The sequence below is a fragment of the Archocentrus centrarchus genome, unplaced genomic scaffold (assembly GCF_007364275.1).
Source record: "Archocentrus centrarchus isolate MPI-CPG fArcCen1 unplaced genomic scaffold, fArcCen1 scaffold_24_ctg1, whole genome shotgun sequence".
Taxonomy (NCBI): Eukaryota; Metazoa; Chordata; class Actinopteri; order Cichliformes; family Cichlidae; genus Archocentrus; species Archocentrus centrarchus.
Window position 1 is genome coordinate 4,777,566 of NW_022060254.1, and position 13,415 is coordinate 4,790,980.

Here is a 13,415-nt window from a genome sequence, read left to right on the forward strand (position 1 = left end):
CTTATTCTTTCAAAAGCCAGTCTCCAGTGAAGTAGACTTCACCAGAGTACTTCCTCCTGTGTGTACTCCTGTACATCTAGTACTCTGTGCAAATAACAAAACATGTAAACAGACTGAACAAAACTCCATCCTTCAGTCAGCAGGGTTCTAGCTAGCTGCGCCTTGCTGAGGTGCCATCGTGCCGGCCGAGGACTTCAGCTGTTATCGTAACAGTTGGCTAGCGACGCTGCCATTAGCATTAGCATCGGTATGCATAGTGGGAAAGATTAGTGGCGCTCGGACCTTTTGTTGGGACTTCTTTGCTGCAATCTCTACATAATACATTATTCTGCTGCTCATCTGACACTTTGAATCCGAACATCAACAAACAATTGAGCATTTTTCTTTTTACTAACCAGCTCCTCTTCAATAGCTTCGTGTCTGTTTACTTTTCCATGCTGTTACTTCCTTCATTTTTCCATGCTGCTCATTTATGGGTGAAGCGGTGAGGGAGGGGGGGGCAATGTTGATGAAATCCATCAAGGGTGAGGGGGCCCTATTCCCGTGACCAAACCACATGACTTTGGTTTTCTTAACATTTAAAAACAAATACAGCTGTAGGCCAGCTGTATTTCATGGAAGGCATGAGCAAGTGACTTTACGACCTCGTCAGCAGTGGGACTGGTTATGTATAAAATGGTATCATCAGTGTATAGATGGACTGTAGCATCAGTGACAGATTTTGGGATATCATTAATAAATATTAAAAACAGGGTTGGACCAAGAACTGAGCCCTGAGACCAGCAAGAACAGGAAGTGATTGTGAAACATGAGAATCAATCTTTACTTGCTGTCACCTGTTAAACAGATAATAATTAATCCATTCAATGGCTGACCTGAAATTCAGTCTAATCTTTGTAGTAGGATGACATGATCAACAGAACCAAAGGCTTTGGCTAAGCCAATAAATGTGGTTGCACAGTGCTCCTTAGAATCTAATGCTGAGATTATATCATTTGGAACAGCTGTGATACATCCGTGCCCTGAATGGAAACCAGACTAGCCACTCGATCACATGTTATACTCTTGTTTATTTACAAGTTTCTCAAAAACCTTTGATACAGGTGGAAGAATGGATATAGGTCTACAGCAGTTAACATCAACTTGATTACCACCCTTAAAAAGAGGATGAACAATAACAGCTTTCCAATCAGCAGGAATTTCTGCAGTTGAAAGAGAGAGATTGAAAATAGTTTTCAGTGGTCCTGCAATGATCAGAATCGCTGTTTTAAAGAATAATGGGTCAACTCCAACTAGGCCTGCCCTTTTTTTTTAATTTAAGGAGAGCAATTCTGTACTAACCTCATTTTCTTTAATCAGTTGAAAAGAAAAATTCTGATGAATGGGATGAAACTGAGTAAGAATAGAACCGGCACAAGATAGTTTAGGTGGGTTCAAGAGTTGTGAACTATTATCTAGACTTGCAGGTGTGTAGGCAGAAACACAGCTAACTTTTATGAAATGCTCATTTAAAAAGTTAGCCACACACACCTTATCCATTACTATAATGCTGCACCCAATTACTAATTAACAGTTAGACCTGAATTAGACTTCTGCCTCGGGTCTTTTTAGGTAACTGGAAATCACGGCTAAAGCCTAAGTGGTAATCACAATTTTTGTGGATGTGTTGTTAATTTCTCGAGAGGTAGAGTGTAGAGTTCAGAGGGGATTTCTGGTTACGTGTGTAGGATTGAGGCAAAACTCTAATTCAGGCCTTATTATAGATCAATAATTCTATTTCCATATGAATCAGAAGAGTTCTTCCACTAATTAGATTGCAGAATTCATGTAAAAAGCATAAACAACAAAAATATAATCCAGATGTTTTCTCAATCCGATCAGCTGCTCAAACTACCCCCTACGTTAGAATATCCATCATCACGTTGTCAGCATGACAAGGCCTCTCACAGCTCCTGGGATTTTATGTTAAATAGGAAGACCATAAGTGTCCCTGTTCCTCTTCTCCCCCCTCACGTTCATGCTGGTTGACATTCTGTGCAGTTTCTCAGCAGTGGTGTTCACTGGAGGCTGACACACTGACTGAAGACATTTAGTCTGAGTGGATCTGAACTTTCCTTCTTGATGGTTTCCATCTTGCTTTGACTGCAGCTGTAACAACACTGATTCCAGCAGGATGTGTAAAAAGCATTTTGACAGACACACAAAGCTGGACAGCTTTTGTTCTGAGGGTTTGGAGAGAGTCTGTCTCTGTGTGTGTCTGCATTCACTTTGTTCCTCTGATAGAAAATCACTGTGCAGATGTTGATTCCTGCACTGACTGATGTTCTTCAGCCTGTAGAAACCATCCTGTAGCTGCTGGAACAAACGAATCTTCTAAATGTTGCTGTGCTCAGGTTTTTGTTTGCTCTGCTTCTTTTTGTCAGGGATCAAATACAAACAATCGTCTCAGAGATGTCAGCACATGAACAGGGACTCCAACCACAAACCTGTGGGTTACTAGTCGGCTGTTCAGACCTTCTGTCTTTGTTTCAAACAAGTTTCCCACCTACTGTTTCTAGATGCCCACCCTAACATAGCCGGCTAGAAGTGTCTAAATCCAAATCCAGCCTTAAAGGGCTCATTCCCCCAAACAGTGCAGTGTGGTAGCTTCTAATAAAGATCTGTTCTCCTGCAGCTGATTATCAGGAGGAGGAGAGTCTGACGGAGCAGCAGAGGAACATTTTCAGCCTCTACAGAGGAAACAATGAGTTCAACACAACAGGTGAGAAAAATCTCAGTGTTACACTATTATTGAAACTGTGTGACTTCATCAGCTGCTGTTGGTTTGTTTTATTATGGTCCCAATTAGCACTGAAGTTACAACAAGACAAAATAAAAAGGTCACATTTTAACAGGACACTGAAACAAAGACATTAATAATCAAGATTCAGATCAAACCCACAATTTATCATACAATACATCATTTTCATTGAGCAGTATTTGATCTATAACGTCATTTTCATTACTGTTATAATTACACATTTCATATTTTCATAGCACTTTTCCACTCTCTCCTCATTAGATCTCATTGTTTTCAACCAGTTTGATTCCAGTTCTTACTGGTTTGGAAATGCTGTACCAGTAGCTGTTGACGTTGCTGTTGTGGTGATCCCCAGAGTCTCTCATCCCGTGGTTCAACACACTCCAACTCCACTGTGTTGGACTGCAGCTGGTGGCAGTAGTCCTTGTTCTGCTCTGAAGATCTGCTTCAAGCTTTAGGGTCACTCTAAGCAGAAGCTGCAGAAGGTGGAGAGCTGCTTCATGTGCTGCTACACCAAACTCACAGAGGCTGCAGAGCAGAACAACAACTACCATCACAAACTGCAGTTCAACACTGTGGAGTTTGTCTGTCAGTGTGATCAGAAACTCAGTGAGAGAGAGCTCATATTTGCTTTGTTTTTTATTAGAAAATATATGCATACAGTACTTGAAAAAGTGTGTGTTTGCTGTCCTTTTATGGCATTCATGTGGCCTGCAGTAGGGTTTAATCCCGGGATCCGGGATTCCCGGGAAATGCGATCAGAACCATTTCCCGTTTCCCGGGAAACGTTAGACGGGAAACCGGGAAAAAAGTCGCGCGCGTCGATTTGACTTTCAGAAAGAAAAGAAAGCTTCAGAATGTTAAATTTAAGGAAATATTGAGAGAAGGGTTCGTTTAATGCGAAAAGCATTACTCTTCATTTCAGGCACGTTCAGCCTCCGTTTAAGGCTTCAGCCTTCATCTCAAGCGTTTTAATAGAGGTATTACACAGTTGTACTTTTTTCCTCTTTAATTTGTAGGCAATGTGTTTACCCTAAGGTATTTTGTATTATATAATTTAATATAATTATTATATATTGTTATATTGCATTATATAGCCTATAAAATATGCCTGCCCTGAACAATAAAGAAATATCTGTTTAACTTCGAGTGTTTCTTTTCCTCGTTTGCAGCCGCTTACTAACAATCATGAATTAGGATACGGGCCTAATGTGTGAAGAAATTATCATGAAATAGATTGCTTTAACATATTTCGCTTTTAAAATGGAGTTGAGTAAAATGTATATTTTTTAGGCTAAGGATTGGCCAGTTTTTCAATAGACGATTCACAGCGAACCTACTTTAACCCTCAGACACGGTGTTATAAATTTGCTGTTGCCAGAATGGCAATGACCAAGTCGTAGTGCATTACTCAAGGCCCTGTGTTATGTCATATTATAGTGTAGTACGGTAGTTAACTTTTCAATGACTATTACAGCGTTCCACTGGTGGAGATATAGTGCAACAGATGTCGCCACGACAGCGTGGCTGAGCCTTTATCAATGCTGTGGAGATGAACCGTATTGTTTTGCACCAGCAGTTGTAAAATAGCTTGTTATAATTCCATGTACAATGGAGGAATATTCTAATTATATTTGTTAAGGGAGTGTTGAGGAACGATACAACACCGCATAGCTCGAGCACTCGAATGTCGAGATGTAGGTTTTATTGCGTTAATCAAGCCGACGTTGCCCCCTACTGGGCATAACAGGACATAGCTGGAAAGCTACCTCTACAATATCACAATAGGTTAAGGCCGACACAGGCTACAGAAGGCCTAATTAAAATAAAAAAATAAATAAACTTTTTCCCGGGATTCCCGGGAAATGGCTCGTCATTTCCCGGGATTTGATTCATGTCATTTTCGGGAAAAATATTAAACCCTAGCCTGCAGTAGTCCTGTGAGGAATCTTGGATTCATCTTTGACCAGGATGTGTCTGTTAGCTCACAGATAAAACAAGTTTCCAGGATGTCTTTCATCCATTTGCAGTGTTGTCCCATCCTTTGGCATTTTGAAGCTGGACTGTTATGATTCTTTATAACCAGGATGTCCAATTAATGCTTTGAAATCATTTTACATAAATTTATGTTTCCTCTTCTTTTCCCTTGTACATGGCTGCATGTAATGTGCTACTGTCACCAGTAGGTGGAGGTAATAGACCTAGTAGATCTTTGGAGGCTACCAAAAAAACTCCAACGTTGAGGGAGTTTGAAGTTTGTTCCACGACTGCATTTCACTCACTGCCTCTGTTTGTATCTCTGTCACTGCAGGACCAACATGGAGCGAGAAGTCTGCGCTCTCAGGAGGCTGACAAACCTCACAGAAGGAAGGGAGAAAAAAAATACACCTGTGATCAGTGTGGGAAGGATTTTACTAGTAAGCGTTCATTAAAAAATCATCAACTCATCCACACTGGAGAGAGGCCGTTCAGCTGTGACTTGTGTGGAAAGTCTTTTACCCAGACTGGAAGCTTAAAAAGACACAAACTCATCCACAGTGGAGAGAAACCATACAGCTGTGATCAGTGTGGCAAAGCTTTTACTCGCATTAGCCACTTACAGAGTCATCAAGTTACCCACTCTGGAATTAAGGCATACAGCTGTGACTATTGTGGAAAAACTTTCACCCTGCTAAGAAACAGAAATACACACCTACGCATTCACACTGAACATGATGTGTACTGCTGTGATAAGTGTGGCAAAAAGTTTCCAACAAATGCACACTTACAATCCCACATGTTTACCCACACTGAGGAGAGACCTCATAAATGTAACATTTGTGATGAGACTTTTAAAGCTCCGCTGCACCTGAGAGCACACCAAAAGATCCACAGCAGAAAGACACTCTACAAGTGCAGTTACTGTGAGGTATGTGTTTTTATTTTGATCTTGTAACTTTAGCCTGACTGTTGGGAACAACTGTTCAGTTATGATTTTTACTGCTATAATCATAAAAAATATAATTTTTACTTTTTGTAGTGACAAACATTTATATCACTGTATTATTTATGATATACCATGATATACCAGTTTCCTGGTATATCATGGTATTATTATTTCTGCATATATGGGTCTTTATGTTGGTTTACAGTGGCTCCTTCTTCAGTCAGGTGTGTATAGAATAAAAATAATTTTATTGTTATAAAAAATAAATTATAAAATACAACCATAGAACAAATTATCAAAACATTTCTGTTTAATTCTTTGCTTTGAAGCCCAAATTCTTCTCTCTGCAGGTAAAAACACCTGTAAGCTTTGTTAGCACAGAGTAAACAGAGCCAAACTACAAACAGTTTAAATATTTGTCACAGGGAGTCGGTCCTTAACAGGCTGCCTGCTCTGCTGTTTGACTGTGATGCCACTTTTTGTCGTATATTTGGCTCGTTTACGTTAATGTTTCCACAGCAGAGCTGGAAGTGGGCCTTTAAAACCATTTACATTGTTTGTCTTTGACTCACCTGGTTTCCTGTTTCTGTGTGTGGGCGGAGCTTCCTGGGTGGTGTAACCTCCTTCTACCATATATAGGTCCATGTTACATTTGCCATTATGGCTGCTGGAGTTTGGCAAGTGTCCCTAAAGAACACAATCAGCTTAAATTCAAACTGATGACTCCTTCTAGAAGTGAGTCGTGTTACTTTGCAGCCATATTGAAACACACTGGAGCACTTACAGTTATTTAGAAATGTTACACTTACCATGAATCGCCTTCAGAGTACAGCTGTTCGTTCGTGGGATCCTGCAGCGATAAAACCGGTCGAATCAGCCACAAAATCCTCTAATAAATATTAATCCACTCTCGTTGAATAATATAGTCTGTTTTTGATCCATTCTGACAATCCGTTAGTGAGAAAAAGTATCGTAAACACTGTTTACACACGACAGCACACAGACTCTTACTTCCTGCTCAGTTTCACGCACGGAGGACGCACTAAATACGCAGGGAGTTTATGGATTCAAAACCCACCCCATAGTGCCATATACCCACATGTCAGGAATTTTATTGGCTATACATCTGTGGTTTAGGATTTTGGGTCAGAGTCGACCAATCACAACAATTGGAAAACATTTGGGGCATGTTCAAAGAAGTCACATGAAGCTGTCTGGTTATTATTGGCTCTGGAAAATCCATTTCATAACATGATTGGCTAAATGTGGTGTCAATCCAATTCTCAGGGTCTAGTCTGTCATATAAAAGCATCGTAAGGGCGAACTGCAGCGTTACTGTGATGCTATGAGGCTTCAAATTCGAAACACACTACAAATGACCCGCGGGACACTGCCAGTTAATCGAGTAAAGCACATTACATAAAACAAATATTTATTATCACACTTTCATCAATCAGTATTTATTTGCTGAATAATTGATCCTGTCATTACAGGTTCAGACCCTTTTTTCTTTTTGTCTTTTCCTAGGCGATGGACAAATTCTACTTTTCCCAAAGAGGAAAGGTTAGAATTTGTCCATCTAATTTCCCAAAACATTTTCCCATCATTAAAGATACGAGACTTATTTATTTATTTGAGTTCTCTACTAATTTTTGACAGTGCTCTGGAGAATTGAACTGCTATGGTTAAAGATTATTTAGACTGACTAAACCACACAAGTAACATCCGTCATTTTATTCTGCTGTTAATGATGTTCAGTTCTATCACAAAGTTTTCCAATTAGTGTCTGTAAGGTTAATCAACATTCCTGATTTAATATTATAATTAACCCAATCTAAGTTTTGTTTAATTTTGGCCCAAAAGGCATACAGTGACACAAACTCTGCTGCTGCACCTTAAATTTGTTAAGAACCCCAACAGGAACTCTTAGGCATAAAGAAGCCTTTCAGGCTGATTGTTTTATTGACATTACAACCTGGACTAATTCAGTCACCATTCCATTTTCCCAAGACTCCCATCCTCCACACGTAAGTGTTTGGCAAACCAGGGACTTTTAATTCATTTATATTCAGATAACAGGCCATCACACTGAGATGTTCCCATCCACAGTGTGACGGACAGGCAAAACATCCCTGTAAAAAGGCACATTTCCTTTTCAGGGCGCAGCAGGGAGCAGTTACTGGTATCTATGAAAAACTAGTCCAGTTGTATTTTATTGTACTGATTTTTCCTACTGTCTTTAGTTTGAAAAATTGAGTCTGAACTGCAGGCCTTTGGGGTCAATATCTAAATTTGAATAGAACCTGTGGTCTGATCAGGTCTAACTATTCAACATGATTTTATTTATTAATTTTACCCACTAAATATAACACCCTGACTCAAAGACTATCAACTTAAAATCTACACACTATAATTTGCCAAGAGACATATTTAACAGCAGAAGTGTATGTTTGAAAGATCTATTATTCAGTGTCTTCATATTAAAGATCTCTTGATTAGTTTAACCCAGGCTAAATTTTTCTACTAAAAGTGAACCTTTTTTTATACACCTGAAAAATTATTTGCAGCAGTTGTTTATAAACAATACATCATTCAAAATTTAGTTATCTTTATGTGTAACCATGTTTCCATTTGTATATGTATCGTGCAATTCACAGACATTCATCTAGTTATTTGCATTTGCATTTTTTTTTAACTCAAGCAAAGGAAAAATATATGCTAAGCACACACAAGTTAATGATTACTCATCCTGGAATCCTACAGTTTAAAATTGAACAAAAAATTTTTAAGTAATTCCCTCCTTTTGGTTTCCAGAAACATCCAGTAAGCCAGCCAGTAAGACTTCACTGGCCGATTCCCACCCCAAACCTTATATTTGACGTTTCTGAATTTAGCCATTTATTTTCTCTTTTTGTTAAAATTGATTAAAAAATCAAAATAAAAAACAATAAAAACAATAGGCATTGCAAATGATATTTGTTTTCATTCTCTCATTATACGTTATCTTTCAATGACAGCATTCGTCATTTAGTTTTCATTAAGCATGTTATTAAATGTTATTATAATGGAAAATTTGCCAAAATTACAGATATTATTCTTGTCCTAACTGTTAAAAAGAAAAGGAAAACTAATTGGACTTAATTCTGTCTTACATCATATACAGACAGTCTGATTTCTGTTTAAGAGTGACACAGTTTTAGTGTTAGTGAGAGAAACCTTGATTACTTTACTTTTATGACTTCATTTATTTATTTTGTATTTTTGTGTACTTTGTGTATCTTTATTGGTCTTGCTCTGAATATAACACCATGTAGTGCAGTCAGTAAAAATTAAAGTCAGGTGAGTCTGAAATGTTGTGGTAATTCTCGGGTCAGAGGTCATACTCACACTTCCCTCCTTTGTCGTCCTTTTACACAGAGCAAAATAGTTTTCTGTGATCATCTAACTGAAATCAGGACGTGTCCCTCCTTAGACCTCATGTCAAGAAAAAACAATAATCAGTGTTACAAGAAACAAAGCAGATTATATTCCTGTGGCCTTCCAATGATAAATTATCCAAACAAATTATGAGTCAGAATACTGAGCATGTTCAGACTGGAACTGAAACATTGCAGTCAGTTGTTATTTTCCTGCAGTTCCTTGACCTTTGACCACTAATGTGTTTTGGTTCTTCACTGAGAGCCTGTGACTGAGCGTGCTTAAGGCCTAACGCTCCCCATGTTGAAGAGATCTCCTGTTGATGACCCTCCTCCTGGGCTCAGACTTTACACTGAGGTCATGGGTCAAGGAACTTACAGTTTACCTGTTTGTCTGAAGTTGGGCCTTCTTATTGAGGGTCGTGTGGAACCAGGAGCCTTTTTGCTGAGTCTTAGAGCTGTCAGTCTGTTCAGGAGAACTCGGTATGATCTTGAAAACCTCGATCTGCACCAGTTTCTTTATTGGTAGCTGATCCAGTCTCCTGCAGCCACAGTGATGTTCAGGCTCCTGTTAAAATGAAACTGAGAAATCTTTTAGTTAAATCTTTAATTTTCTCCTAGTTTATATCCCTCCTTTTGAGACATAAACTCTGTTGTAGCTGTAGCCACCAGAACGATCACTATAACCACAGTTTGCTAGCAAGTGCTGTCATAGCACTAGTGATCGTTTGGTGACCGACGCCCCCCTTCCTCAGTATCGAGGGGAATATTTTTTTATGCTTTAATCCCTGCAGTGACTAAAAATACACCTGCAGGAGAACCGTAATTTGGAGGATGCTTGTGAATAAAAAGCATTACAGCATTAAGCTCATGCAGCCTCCAGTTTTTCAACAAAAACACAACAGCAGCTGTTTTTTACATGCAGTCTGTCTGAACACGCGCAGCAAGTGCAAAGAGGCGGAGCCGTTACTGAGACGGTGGAGTTAAGACATCCAAAGCATCAGCGTTTGCTCCTGTAACCACCTTAAAACCTTTACTGGGAAACAGCTGGAGGTCCTTCTTCAACCACCTGATCAGCAACATGTAGAACAGAGAACTTTGTAGCTGCTCCATCCATCGCTGTTTGTTTCACTGCAGTACGGAAATTAAAATGTGCAGATGAATTGTTAATATGAAAAAAATTTTCTTATACGATTACTTGATGGAGTAATCGATAGAATACTCGATTGCTAAAATAATCAATAGTTGCAGTCCTACTTATATTCAGAAAGCCAGAGTCAAACATTTTCAGCACCTGTGGTGCTATGAAATGCCTTCAACAAAAAAAACTACAGTTCCCAGCAAGATGATGTCACTTACAACATGGTGGCTGATATTCCAATGTAGGAAATGCTTTTAGCAGCTGATTGATAAAACATCCGGATTATGTTGTTGTTGTCTATGGTTTTTACGTGATTTCTGCAAACCCATTAGTGGAAGTAAACGGCACTCTTGGGCACATTAAATGCATGATAAATAAGTGTAACTCTTCTGGATTATATGCAAAAATGATCACTCTATTTATCTAATAAGGCCTGGGTTAGTGTTCTGCGTTGGTCCTACGTACATAACCGAAAATCCTTTCTGAACCTAACCTAACACGCACCTCAAGAAATATAACTACAGGTTCACAATGACTGTGTTTAGGCTTCAGAGGTGCTTTCCAGTTACTGTCACTCGATTAACATTAATAAATATATATAATATAAAAATTTATAAAAGGAGTCGAAGAAAATGTCTAAGCAGAAGTATTACCTGTGGCCTTTCTGCACTCAAAATCCACCCCATCCCTGTAAAACACCCAAGTTTTGACAGTGATGGCAGTGCCCATTCTTTGTCCTCCTGAGTGACCGGTCTTTTGATTCCAGCTGAGGAAAAGAAAAAAAAAAACATACTTTGAGTAATCAAATAAGTAATAATTTCAAGGGAGGTAGCTATATCAAAATTAACAGCATTTTATTAGGACTATTCACTTAATGCACATTTTTAAAAATTGTTATGTGCATTAAATACATTTGTCTTTATAAAACACAAGGCCGACCTTAAAGAATAATTAAAACTTTAAATGAATGGCTCACCTTATGTTGATGGTGTCATCTCAGTCACCCTCTTGGCAACAATCTCGTCTGCTTTGGATGCCTTCGCCCTCTTCCACATATATTCCATGTGGTGTGAGACACATTCTTCTCCACCCAAATCAATAACGCTGCCATATGATGGCACTTGTCTTGGCCAGTCGGGCACTCACAGGAGCTGTACTTCACTGACTGACCCTCAACATGCACCTATATTGAAAGCAAGTTCATTCTTACCCTGAACATTCTAACAAATACTGGCAGTGCTGCTGTGTGTACTGGTACCTCTGTAGTTAGCCTCAGAGAAGACAGTTAATGCCAGCTAGGCATAACTACCTCACCAAAACCTCTGTTATTTAGATTTCCCACTCCGTTTGCATACACCGTTATAGCTGTGCTGTACGTGCATGCATTTTAAGACATACGTCAGCCAGTACAGGTTTTTCATCTTTAAATGTCAGCTAACTAGCGTACACCTTACTCACCTCAACCTGGTAAATCTTCTTTTTTATGGATGCCTGGACACTACTCTTAATGACACCACCTGGGAGAACAGATACACTGACCACTTTATAGGAGTTAAAAGAATTAAGGCCTTTTTTAACCCAAATCAGTGTCTTACTAAAGGATGTAATGGTGAAAAAAGCCATTGGTTCTGCAATTTGGACCCAGAAATGACAGGAACGTCATCGGTGATGTCAGACTTAAAGACTGGATAGTGAGTCCCACAGTTTTTTGTGGTGTATGAAGTTACTCTGTATAGTATGGTGGTGGTAGCATTTCATTAGCAGTATTGTAGTATTACTGTGGTATTCTGGTCCACAAGCATTAAAGTACTACACTGATGTTATTGCACACTTACAGTGGTGGTAATGCAGTTCTGCAATATTATTGGAATACTACAATCATATTGTGACATTGTGACATTGGTAGCTCTACTTTCATAACAGTTTAGTAGGACAGCGATATTGCAGTAATACGGTGTTATTATTGCAGTGTTAGTACTTTTAGTATGACATTAAGGTTATTATAGTATTAAATGAGTATTACTGTAGTATTATGGTAGTAGTATTGTAGTTCTTGTATCCCAGTAAGCTGAGTGTTGTAATGTGAACAGTAAAATGTAATTGGATGTTGGCAGAGATGCTCTTTATTCCAGGCGACGTACAAGATAAAAATGTTGAAGGAATTCCCTGACTTACACTGTCTTTGTGTCTTTGTTTAGAAGCAGAGCCACACAGATGGATCCAGTTCTCAACCCTGTCATTGCCATGGTGGTGGGAAAGCGTTTCTCTGTGACCTTTGTGGGAAATTTTTCAGTCAACAAAGGAACCTAAATATACATCAGCGTAGACACACTGGACAGAATCTGAACTACTGCAAAGAATGTGGAAGAAGCTTTCTCACACAAAGTAAATTAAAAATCCATGAACTCATCCACAGTGGGGTTAAAAAGCACCTCTGTGACCAGTGTGGGTCATCCTTCATCACTGCAGGTCACCTTAAAGTGCATAAACGAGTCCACACAGGAGAGAAACCATACAAGTGCAGACACTGTGACAAAAGCTTCTCACGATCAGGTCATCGTAACGATCATGAAAGTACACACATTGAGGGGAACTACAGCTGTGACCAGTGTGACAAGAGCTTCAGGAATCTCACTTCATACTCCCAACACAAACGATCCCACGCTGCAAAGAAACTGTTTCACTGTTACCAATGTGCAAAAACATTCTCTTCATTATCTGCTCTGTGCAAACATCAGCGTGATCATGGAGGCCTGAAATCATTCCCATCATTGGATCACAATGAATCTGCAGACACACAAAGATCCACTTCTGGTTGAAAGGTCAAACTTAAAGGACACATATCATGCTTTTAAATCTATCTTTGCCGTATATAAATCATTCGCTTGTGGGTTATATAAAGTACAACTGCAGTGCTTTGGTCTGAATTCCTCATCATTGCAGCTCCACAGGCTTCGCTTTGACCCCTTTTCTGACACCCGTCCAAAAGAGCAGCCCATTTTAGTACGGTCTCTTTAAATGTGAATGAGACGTTTCATGCCCCGCCCCCCTCCAGGTCGCAGTTCTTTCCACTCCACCCCGTGCGGCCATTATTGTAGTTTGATAGCAGCGACACGATTATCTACCAGCAGA